Below are 10,751 nucleotides of genomic sequence, written 5' to 3' on the forward strand. Positions count from 1 at the left end.
ATTTATTGAGAGAGTGGGTGAGCAGGGGAGGGGCAGAGAGAGGGAGAGAGAGAAGCCCAGCAGGCTCCTTACTGTCAGCACAGAGTCTGACTCAGGGAGTTCGAGCCTTGGGCTTCTCTCTCTCCCTCTCTCTGCCCCTCCCCTGCTCACCCACTCTCTCAATAAATAAACTTAAACAACAAACAAACAAAAAAGAGAGTAGAATGGTGGTTTACCAGGGGTGAAAGATTTGGAGAGATGTTGATTAAGGGTATACACTTACAACCAGGAGATCAATGAACCCGGAAGAGCTAATGCACAGGGCAGTGATTATGGACAACACTGTATTATACACTTCCGAGTGCTAAGAGACTAAACCTTAATTGTTCTGACCACAAAAAAGCAATGATAATTACGTGGCATGCTGCAGGTGGCAGTGGCAATCATACTACAGTATGTAAATGGATCCAATCCATACCTTGTACACCCTGCACTCACACAGCGTTATATGTCAGTTATATCACCGTTAATAAGCCTCACCCCCGGCCAGGAGTTGAAGAAAGACCTCCCAAGGGAAACACATGAGCAGTGAGAAGTGCATTCCAGGTGTTTCCTGCAAGGTTCCCCAGGAGAGGCTCACACCGCTCCCTCCCGGTCAGGGCCCGCATCCTTCCCGCTGCAAACCTGACTAATGACCAAGCGGCTCTGTCTGGCCCACCCAGATATCCTGTCACCTGTTTCATGGTCCAAGGTGCCCCATGGCCCAGCACACTTCCTTCTCTGCACATCCGCTGCCCTTCTGACTGGGGTTTTCAGATTTTAAGAAGTGGAAACTTGATTCATTCGTTCAACGAACATTCTTTGGGCACAGAACTGGTGTCAGAGTGCCCAGCATTCATGTTAAAACTGTTCAGTAAAGATGGCACAGGTGTAGGTGTGTGAATTAACTGTGCTCCATTCTCTAGGAGGGCGTGGTGGACATTCATGGAGCTACAATCAGGGGTCCGCCCTCTGCGGGCAGAGCCGCCATGTTCCGGTTAAGTCTGGACCACGGGGTGTAATCGCTGGCACTGGAGGCTGGCTGGAGGCCTTGTGGTTGCCTAGAAACAGGACTTCTGGACTTGCGGCGACTGTCTGTCACCTCAGACTTCCTGTCCGGGGACACGCCCGGGGCTAGGATTCTGACAGTGTTGGGTGTGTCACCCCTCCGCCCCCAGGGAGGATTAGGAAGGAGGACACGTAATGCCCTGCAACGTAGGCGCTAGCAACAGTTTCCAGAGAGTACGGACAGCTTGGGGAAGGCCTGTCCTTACCTGCTGGAATCCAAGAGGTGAGCAAGAAGGAAATGATTCTGCTCTCATAGCTTCGAGTCAAAGGGGAGCTGGAGAGAATTATTCAGATAAAATGTCTGCTTTCTGCCAAAGCTCTAGGTTTTTCCTTGGAGACCTCCTCGCTAGAGGTCCGGAGGCCAGCCAAGCCAGGGACAGTGTGGCCACCAAGCATTCATGCCACTCACATGCTGTCTGGACCGTGGAGGCCAGTGTGACGCTTGGGGGTGGGGGTGGAGGGTTGGCATGAGGCACCCCACACCCCAGGGCGCAGGAAGAGGCGGGGGTCTGCGTCGGCCTCCTCCAAGCCACCAGAAGGGACTTGACCCCTCACCAGCTAACACGAGCGTGAGTGGGAAAAGCCCGGCACGGCCTCGGTCCTGCCTTGCTCAGAGAGTCTGGCGAAGGTCAAAGAACAGCTCGTCGGCAGAAATGAAGGGCTGTCATCCCAATGCGCGGAGCACGCACACGGTTCCATTTCCTTCCGCGTTCGTTCAAAGTTCCCCATAGTAAAAACACCGTGGGAGCCATATTATAAAATCAAAATAAATATGTTATTTAGCTATATGCACATATTTATTTTATTATCATAGTCTAAGTATGGGAATATAGTATCATTTAGTAAACATATCATTATATAATACCTACATTGTACGTAATAAAATCTATATTATAAGCTAAATATTATTAAGATAAAAAATCAATAAAACACATATCAATAGATCTGGCTAAGTCCCTACGCATTCCAGCTATCTTGGTCATTTTCTGGAACTGAGGGCCAATCTTTAGGTTTCAGAAACGCAGGAACCATGGAGATTTTGGGTCGTTAGAACATTTGGGTTTGTAGAGATTCACTGACAAACTGAAAGCCCATGGCTCCTCTGGCCCTGGGTCCTCTCCCCCATGGCCAGGTCACCCACCGGATCTTCCCAGAGGCCACTCTTGGCACTCAGTCCCTCAAGATCTCTGTCACCCCTGCCCACGGGGGTCCTGCTGACCTCAGGCTCTGGGCGGAAGTAGGACACAGATCTTTGCCATTCTCGCACCTGCCACTTACCCTCCCCCCCCATACACTAACCCCCTCCTTCACTCTCTCCGACCTAACCTGCAGCCCTACCCCCAGAAGTTTACAGGTTAGAATCTCAAACTCCAGAACCAGATAGTAACTAAAAGAGTGGCAGTAGGGAGCTGTGGTGACTCTGCTAAACTGGAGCAGACTCACCCCACCTGAAAGCACTCGAATCTTCTCCATAAAAATAAAAGTGATATTTGTTTTTCTAGCTTCTGGCTTCAGGCTCCTGTAAACAACGTCCAGGTAAAGACAGAATCAGAGAAAGACGCTGCCATGTCAAGATGGAGGCTGTGGGCGGTGCCTCCGCAGGCAAGGAACGCCGGGATTGCCAGCAGACCACCGGAAGTTGGCAGAGGCGGGGACGGTCTCTCTTCCCGGTGCAAAGGGAACTCAGCCCGGTGGACACCTTGATTGCAGACTTCCAGACCGCAGAACCTCGAGACAATAAATATCTGTTGTTTTAAGCCAATATATTAATAAATAATAATTAATAATAATATAATACTCTAAAACTCTTTCTAGTGTTAAAAACACACACACAGACACACACACCCAAAATGGCGTCACTTAGGTTAAGGCCCAAGGTCAGTAAACCAAGACTTACCAGCTAACCTAACTGCAGTGTCACCCCCACAGAAATGTGACTTTCACCAGTCGACACCGCAATTTTCTGGTCAGCACTAGGAAATTGGCTGACAGACCCCTCCCTTTCTCCCTTAGAAAAGCAACTTTGCCTGAAACATTGGACGGTTTGCTCATGATTTCCCCTCTCCTGCTCCCTCTCTTCCCTTAAAAACCTGTCCTTTCCTATGGCCCTTTGGAGCTCCCTCCTACCTGCTAGACAAGCTACTGACGGATTCACGAACGGATTAACAAAGCCACTTAGATCTTTAAATTTTAAGTGGTTGAAAATTTGTTATGCAACACTAGGGAAACTCCGGAACAGAAGGAAGGAAGCAATCTCTTGTTCTTTCCCATGTACGAGGGCACGGCCAAGGAAATGAGATTCAGCTAATTTTTCCCATCAGGTTATTTCATTGCTCTCAATTTTTGACAAATCTCTGTACCTCAGAGGACGGTCCAAAGGCTGGGATCAGACACCTGGGGCGCCCTGGGCCCTGGGATCACACCAGAGCCAGCCCATCTGTCTGCAGCACCGCAGGGAGCCGTGTCCCATGTCTCTGCCACCCTTCACACCAGGGAGAAGAAATTCAGAATGTGCGACTGCCCCCTGAGGATGCGGAGATTTCCTGCCCTGGTCTCAGGGCAGGTGCCTTGGCCCCTGGGCCTCCCCCCGGAGCAGAACGGTGCTCCTCCACAGAGAAGGGACCTCTGCAGAGAAAGTCACTTCGGTCAGGCTCTCTGCAGCCATGTCTTTGTGACTATGGTGCGTCTAAAACGTTATTAAAACGTTGTGCCAAACATTGGGACTTCTGCGGGGCCACCGAGTCCTTGGAAAGCCTCAGTCACTACAATGGCTGCAGTGACGGGGAGGGTAGGGGCGGCGAGAGGAGGGGATGGCCCACAGATGTCCCATCGCTAGGCACTCTCCCTGCAGCGGGGCTCCACTGAAAGGGGCCCAGGCACCTCTCTAAACGGGCAGGGTCACCTCGTGTTTCCCCCCACGCCCCTCAGTCCACATGCTGGGTCCTCACCCGCTTGCTGCACAATGTGCCCTTCTGGGCAGCTGATGTCTTTACAGAGGTCATCAAGTCAAACTGAGGTCCCCGAGGGGACCCTGATCCGAGATCACCTGTGTCCTTAAAGAATAAGAAATTTGGGGGCACCTGGCTGGTTCCGTCAGTTAAGCATCCGACTCTTGATTTCAGCTCATGTTGTGAACTCCCCGTTTCTGAGATCCAGCCTCTTTGAGCCCTGCGCTGACAGCTCTGCGCCTGCCTGGGGTTCTCTCCCCTGACTTCCCTGTCCCCCGCCCCCCTTTGCGCACTCTAAACCTCTAAACAAACAAACAAATAAAAGAAGAGGAAATTAGGACACAGGGAGAGGAGTAGAGGGGATGATGTGAAGACACAGGGAAAAGATGGTCATCTCCAAGCCAGAGAAAAGTCTGGAAGAGGCCCTTCCCCCACAGACCTCTGAAGAAATCAGCAGTACAGATACCTTGGGTTTTTCACTTCTAGCCTCCCAAATGCTGAGACGAGGAATTTCTGCTCTTTAAGCCACCTGGTCAGTGGCACTCTGTTACAGGAGCTCTGGCTCTCCGGTCCTGGCAGCCACCCCCCTACTTTTCAGGACGCATCCCCAAGGCCTTCTGTTGCTTAAATCCCAGGTAAAGACTGTATTTCACTTGCTGTTCTACACACACACACACACACACACACACACACACACACACTCACAGAGTTAAGTAATAGTAACAATGGAAGAGGGTTACCTGGGTGGCTCAGGTCATGATCTGACTGTTGGTGAGTTCGAGCCCTACATCAGGCTCAGGGGTAACACTGTGGAGCCTGGTTGGGATTCTTTCTGTCTCCCTCTCTCTCTCTGCTCCTCCCTGACTCCTGCTTTCTCTCTCTCTCTCTCTCTCTCTCTCTGTCAAAAATAAATAAGCTTTTAAAAATAATAATAACAATAGAAGAAAACTAAGAGAAAGGGCCTTGATGAGCAAGAGAAAGAAAAGGGTGCACCTCCTTCAGAAGCCACGGGTCTCTTGGTGGCTATACCTCAGCTGGGCTTCCGCTGGGTTTTACTCAGCAAAGCAGCCAGGGAGACCCAAGACACCCCGAGTCACAGACTCTAGAAACCCAGTCCTGAGGTCTTTGGATCTGAAGAAAACTGGTACTTTAAAACCAAAGGGGTAACAAAGTGTGAAACCCCCAAGGAATTGTCCGGTCTGCGTGGGGGACCTAACCACGGCTGCTTGATTTCTATCCCAGCACCAAATAAATATTTCCATCCCACAAATTCGCTGGAAGCAGTTTCCCTCGGAAATATGCAGATGCTAATGGGCTTTCTGCCGCCAGCCAGTGTTTTCAGAAAGCGTTGTCAGTGTGTGACAGGTAGGAAATTTGCATTTCCATTAGGGAGGCCTTTGCCGATTGTGAGCCATAAAAGCCCCCGAAGAATAGGACAGGCGGTGGGGGTGGGGACGTATTGTACTTGAAGAAGGAGACTTTATTGCTCGGTTCAACGAAAGGTACCAAAGGAGATAAAGGCTTGCCGAAGGGGCCTCAGAACTCGCTCGGGCTGCAGAGAAAACTCACAAAGAGGAGAAACTTATTAATGCACGGGCCTGTCGCCGGGCTCCGGAGGGGGGCGAGCCTGAATGTGACTTTACCAGTTTGCAATTCACTGTGTTTCGCATTAAAAGAATAAGCTCTCCGAGGGTGACGAGGGGCGCTGGGTGCTGGCGGCCCGGCCCGAGCGCTTCTCGCTCCGGCTCCGTTGGCGCCAGCCGTCACCTGCCGGGTTTGAACTCGCCCGCGCCCGGCCGGCCGCGGTGGTTTGTGTGTGCGGTTTCTTTTACGCTCTTTGTCGGTAGAGTCGAAGCGCATCCCCAGCGGCGGAAAGGAAGGGGCCACGGCGCGGCCTCATTTCTGAGCTTCTTTGCCCTTCGAATGCGGGCCCAGCGCCCGCGCGGATCGGTGGGTTCCGCGGCCGCCGGGGATGCTGGAGGGGGGCGGGCGGGACAGGCGCCCCCAGCCCGGCGGGGACCCGCATTCCTCTGAGAAGCAGGGGGCTCCGCACAGGGGAGCCTTTCCAAGACTCTCCCAGCGCAGCTAGTGAAGCCGCCTTCGTTAGAGACAGAGGAAGGGGGTAAATGAGGGGCCAGGGACCGGCACAAGGGCGCACGCTCACGCGTGGGGCGCGGATCCTGCGCCGCTCCCTGACACGTCCCTCGTTGATCCACCACCCCGCTATTTAATGAGCGACTACTCTGTGCCCCGCACCGAGGTTGCAAAGGGAAGGGAGAGGGGCCAGATCCTTGCTCCGATCGGAAGACTCCCCATCTCCCCGGCGTGGTGAGGGAGAAAGCCCACGAGTGCGCGTGCTGCTGTCGTTAGGGACGCGCGCGATCAAGAGAACAAAAGGATCCCGTGGAAAGTGGGGGCAGGGACTAGTCTGGAGCAGGAGAGGAGAAAAGGCTCTCTGGGGAGGCCTGCGGAGGAATGCTTGTCACAAAGATCACTCCAGACAGTGGGGACGCCCCTGCCAAGTCTGTATGGCCCTAACTAGCTTGGTGACCCTGTGGAAGGACCCCTGAATGCAAGGCCGGGGGAGGGGGTGACCTGGGGCAGGGCAGGGCAGCCCAGGCCAGATCCTGGGGTCATGGAGAAGACTTTCATTTTGCTCCATTTGCAGGGAAAGACTAGTCCAGGATTTGGGGCCGGAAGTAACATGGTCTGATTTGTATTTTGGGAAGCTTCAAGCGGTGGGAATGCATGGAGGGGGAGGGCAAAAGTGGAGAGATCATTGTGACATTCTTGCATCCAGGCCTCTGGACCTCCAGGGTCTTGAAGGGCCCCTCAATTAGCACTCCTCTTTCTTGCCTAATTTCTGAGTCCTTCGATCATGAAGAGTGGAGAGACTAAATCATCATCCATATTGTTGATAAGCGAGGTATCAGAGCTGGAGGGCTTCCTAATACTGACCCCCACGACTGATGGGTCCCCAGGCCCGAGGTGGGGAAGACCTGGCCCCTCGAAGGCTCAGCATGGGGCACCCGCTCCGTGCTGGTGATGCTCACAAGAGAAAGGGCAAAACTGAGCTCAGCACACCCCATCCATGCTTCCCCAAATTGCCCCCCTCAGCCGGTGCCATGGTCGAGGGGGTCCAGGTGGAGGGGATCCAGGGCAGAGGAGGGCCAGGAGACGTACTGACCGGGTCTCCCCAACAGGCAAGGAAACACCAGCCTCAGAGGAGAGGCGTGCTGCCCAACCCAGGTGAGAGGCGCTGGTGCCAGGCGTTCGTAACAACCAGACAGCATCTCTGGAGAACTTGTGCTAAGTTGGGGACTGGGAACTATGTATGCCAGGCAAAGCACCGGCCAGTCCGGGCCACATGCACCTGCTTGGGCAGGAGCGGAGGGGGTCTCAGCCCTTCCCTCAGAAGGTGAAGGGGGTCGGGGCTTCCAAGAGCTTCTCTCCCCGGAGCAGGAGAATAAGGCTCCAGGTTCTGCATTTCTTGCCTTTCTCTTTCCCAAGTTAAACGACTTCCAATTCCCTCGTAACCTCTGCTTATTTCTGCCTTGGGTTTGCTGCAGTTTTACATTCTCGCTCTTAAAATTCAGAGAGCAAAGCGCGGCATGAGGACCCGTCACTGGGCCTGACCTCGGCTGTGTCTGTGCAGCCTGTGGACTGCTGGCTGGTGATCCCGGGGCGCCCCTGTTCGTCCCAGCCTGTCAATAGCCCGGTGGCACTGGCCGTCACATCCCGCTTCTGAGACCCGGCTATCCCGGAGGTTTTGTCTGCTCTGTGGTCTTCCACCTGGATATGCATAAAGCAGCTTGTATTTGGTCCTTAAAAGCATGTTAGCCATGTTGTTACTGAAAGACGCCTTATTCTCCATCAAACGTCTGTCTCACTTAACCAGGTTGCGTTGACTTCTCTTCCTGTCTTCAGGACCTGGCCAGTTCGGAGGCTTGGCAGGGGCTCACAGACAGGCCTTGTGTCCCCTGCCAGCCCGACAGAGGACCCCTGGGGACGGATCTCCGGGGCCTCAGGAGAGCAACCACCGGCTCATCGCCCCTGCTCTGCTCCGCTTTGGGCGGGTGTCTCCCCAGACTGGAGGTTCCGGGGCATTTCCAGAGCATCATCAATAACGATGAGAGAGTAAACTCTTCTCCAAAGTCGCCCGGCCTGCCACCCAGCCGTGTGGCCTGTTAGTTCCCGCCTCACACGCTGTCAGGCTGTCCTTCACACCCCACGACCTCACTCCTGCAGCCGGCCTTCCACGCTGGCCGGGGCCCTACTAGAACATTCTTCCTCCTCCTTCCCACTCACTTCTACTTTTCTTCCTGCCACATCCCTTCCTCGCATTCCTGCCCCTCAACGTGCCCTGAGCAGGGGGGCTGCGGAAGGGCCTGCCCCCCACCCCGCCCCTCCTGTCCCAACCCCCTGGCCACCCCACCCAGGAGAAGCGTCTTCGCTGCTGAAAATACTCTGTCTGCGCTGCCCACACTCAAAATATGCTCCGTGAGACTGAGGAACTGGATTTCTAGTTTTATTTCCTTCCAACCAGTGTAAAAGCCACATAAACGAGCTAAATTAGAAGCTCATTGAAGAAATAGACTTTCTGCTCTCCATCTGGTATAGTGCCCGGCAAACAGCAGGGGCTCAGGAATGAATGAATGAACGAACATAAGGCCACAGGCAACCTCGTGACAAACTCCCTGCTCTGACGTTGTGGCCTCTGGCCGCCTTCTAACTGCTGCCCCCTTTGCTCTCCTTCCTTCCTGTCCCCCTCTTCCCCCCTTCCCCCTCCACATGCAGTTGCTCCGTTGTCTCTCTCTCTCTCCCTTCTGAAAGTTAGGGAAAGGCTGTCGCAGGATGAACTCTGGCCCCCGTCACATGCATATGCTGAGTCCTACCGCCCACAACCTCAGAATGTGACCTGATTTGAAAAAATAAGGTCTTGGCAGACGTAAGTAGTTAAGCTAAGACCAAAGTGGATGGGGTGGTCCCCGAATCCAGTAGGACCAGTGACCTCATAAAGGGGAAAATCTGGACACAGCCAGACACTCGGACCACGCACGGCGGGCAGATGAAGGCAGAGATCACGACGCTGCTTCTACAAGCCAAGGAAATACCAGAGACAGCCAGTTCACCAGAGAAAGGGGCAGAACAGCCCTTAGAAGAAACCCAACCTCCCAACACTGTGATCTCCGCTTTCCCGCCTCCAGAACTGTGAGAGGATACATTTCTTTTGTTTCAGCCACTCCGTCTAGGTACTTTGCTATGGCAGCGCTAGGAAGCTAATATACATTCCCACTCACTTTTTTTTTTTTTAATATACAAGGGATAAATCGGGGCAGAGAAAGAAATCAGATGTCCTCTATGGGCTTTCTAGCTTGAGAGGTCTTCGTACGGGGCGAGAGTATGTTCCAGGAGGCTCTGACTCCAAATTTTCTGTGCTAATTTTCCTTATGAAGACACACAACTCTTACTTTCCAAGGTCCACTATCCCACTGTTGTTTAGATCAGCAAATACAGGCACAGTATTAACGATCATCAAAAATATTAGAAAATTCCTCTTCCGGTGTGCCAGGGGCTCACAAAGCATATTAAAAAGACATTGCCCTTATTTTCTGGGACACTGAGTCCAAGGCCAGCATTGATGATACAAACGCTATTTATTTTAATTTGCTGATTTGTTTAAGGATAGTTATTGAGCACACGGTCCACATCATGGGCCGTGAGATATTTGTCTATGTCTTAAAAATTAGCAAAGAGAATGGCATGTAAGGGAGTTTGATATCATAGTTGATTTCAGGACCCGCTGTCTCCCTGGGGGGAGGGGGGCGCTGGGTAAAGGGCCGTTTGCGAGCGTGCACATCGCACACGCAGTGACTAGCCAAGGGCAGGCGGGAGGCAGAAGTGCCTGCCATCCATCTCTCTTCCCCACCCCTGGCTCACACCTGCAGCAGGTCTGTCTCTGCAGCCCCATTAGGACTCGGCGGGTGGCCGGCTGATACCACCAGGCAGGCCTGCTCTCCTGCAACCTGAAAGCCAAATGGAGAAAAATGCATCTAGCTGGCTGAAAGGATGCCTCCTCCCCAGGCCCCGGAGCCAACTACCGGGTCCTGGCAGAGCGTGGCTCCGAATGCCACACTCGGGTGAGCACAGCCACCAGGAGTTGGGTCGCTCTCAGTTTTGCCCTCGTCCAAAAGGCAGCTGCTCCAGCAAACCAGAAATTAAAGTGGGTGCGTGCTGGGCACCAGCTGACAGCCTTTAGAAGACAAAATGGCAAAAGCCATTGCTGCTGCCTGTGCTCCATTCAAGCAGCAATCCAGGGACCCTCCTGGCGTTCTCCGCCGACCCCCACCTTCCCTGGGGGCTATGCTGTGCCCTTGACCTGAGATGCAGGCTAGGGCAGCTTCCATCCACCCCCCCCACCACTGGGCCGTACCTGGCCACTGGGGTCAGCTCCCTCCCCACCTTCCCTGCAGGGCCTGAGCACTCTGTGCCTTTGGCAATGGCTAAGCCCACCTGTGGGATTTTCACCACTCTCTGTAGAGTGGGGGAGCAGGTGGAGAAGAAAGAAAGAAAGAAATGCAAGTCGTTCTGTAAAACTAAAGCCAAAAAGCTTAACCTCCTCTTGGGAAAGAGTCCTCCTCCTGAGACTGGCTGTGTTGTGCCAAGTTGGGGAAAGAAAAGCAAACACAAGGACAAAAGTGCGGGGCTGCAGCTGCG

This window comes from Suricata suricatta, chromosome 1, assembly GCF_006229205.1.
Source record: "Suricata suricatta isolate VVHF042 chromosome 1, meerkat_22Aug2017_6uvM2_HiC, whole genome shotgun sequence".
Taxonomy (NCBI): domain Eukaryota; kingdom Metazoa; phylum Chordata; class Mammalia; order Carnivora; family Herpestidae; genus Suricata; species Suricata suricatta.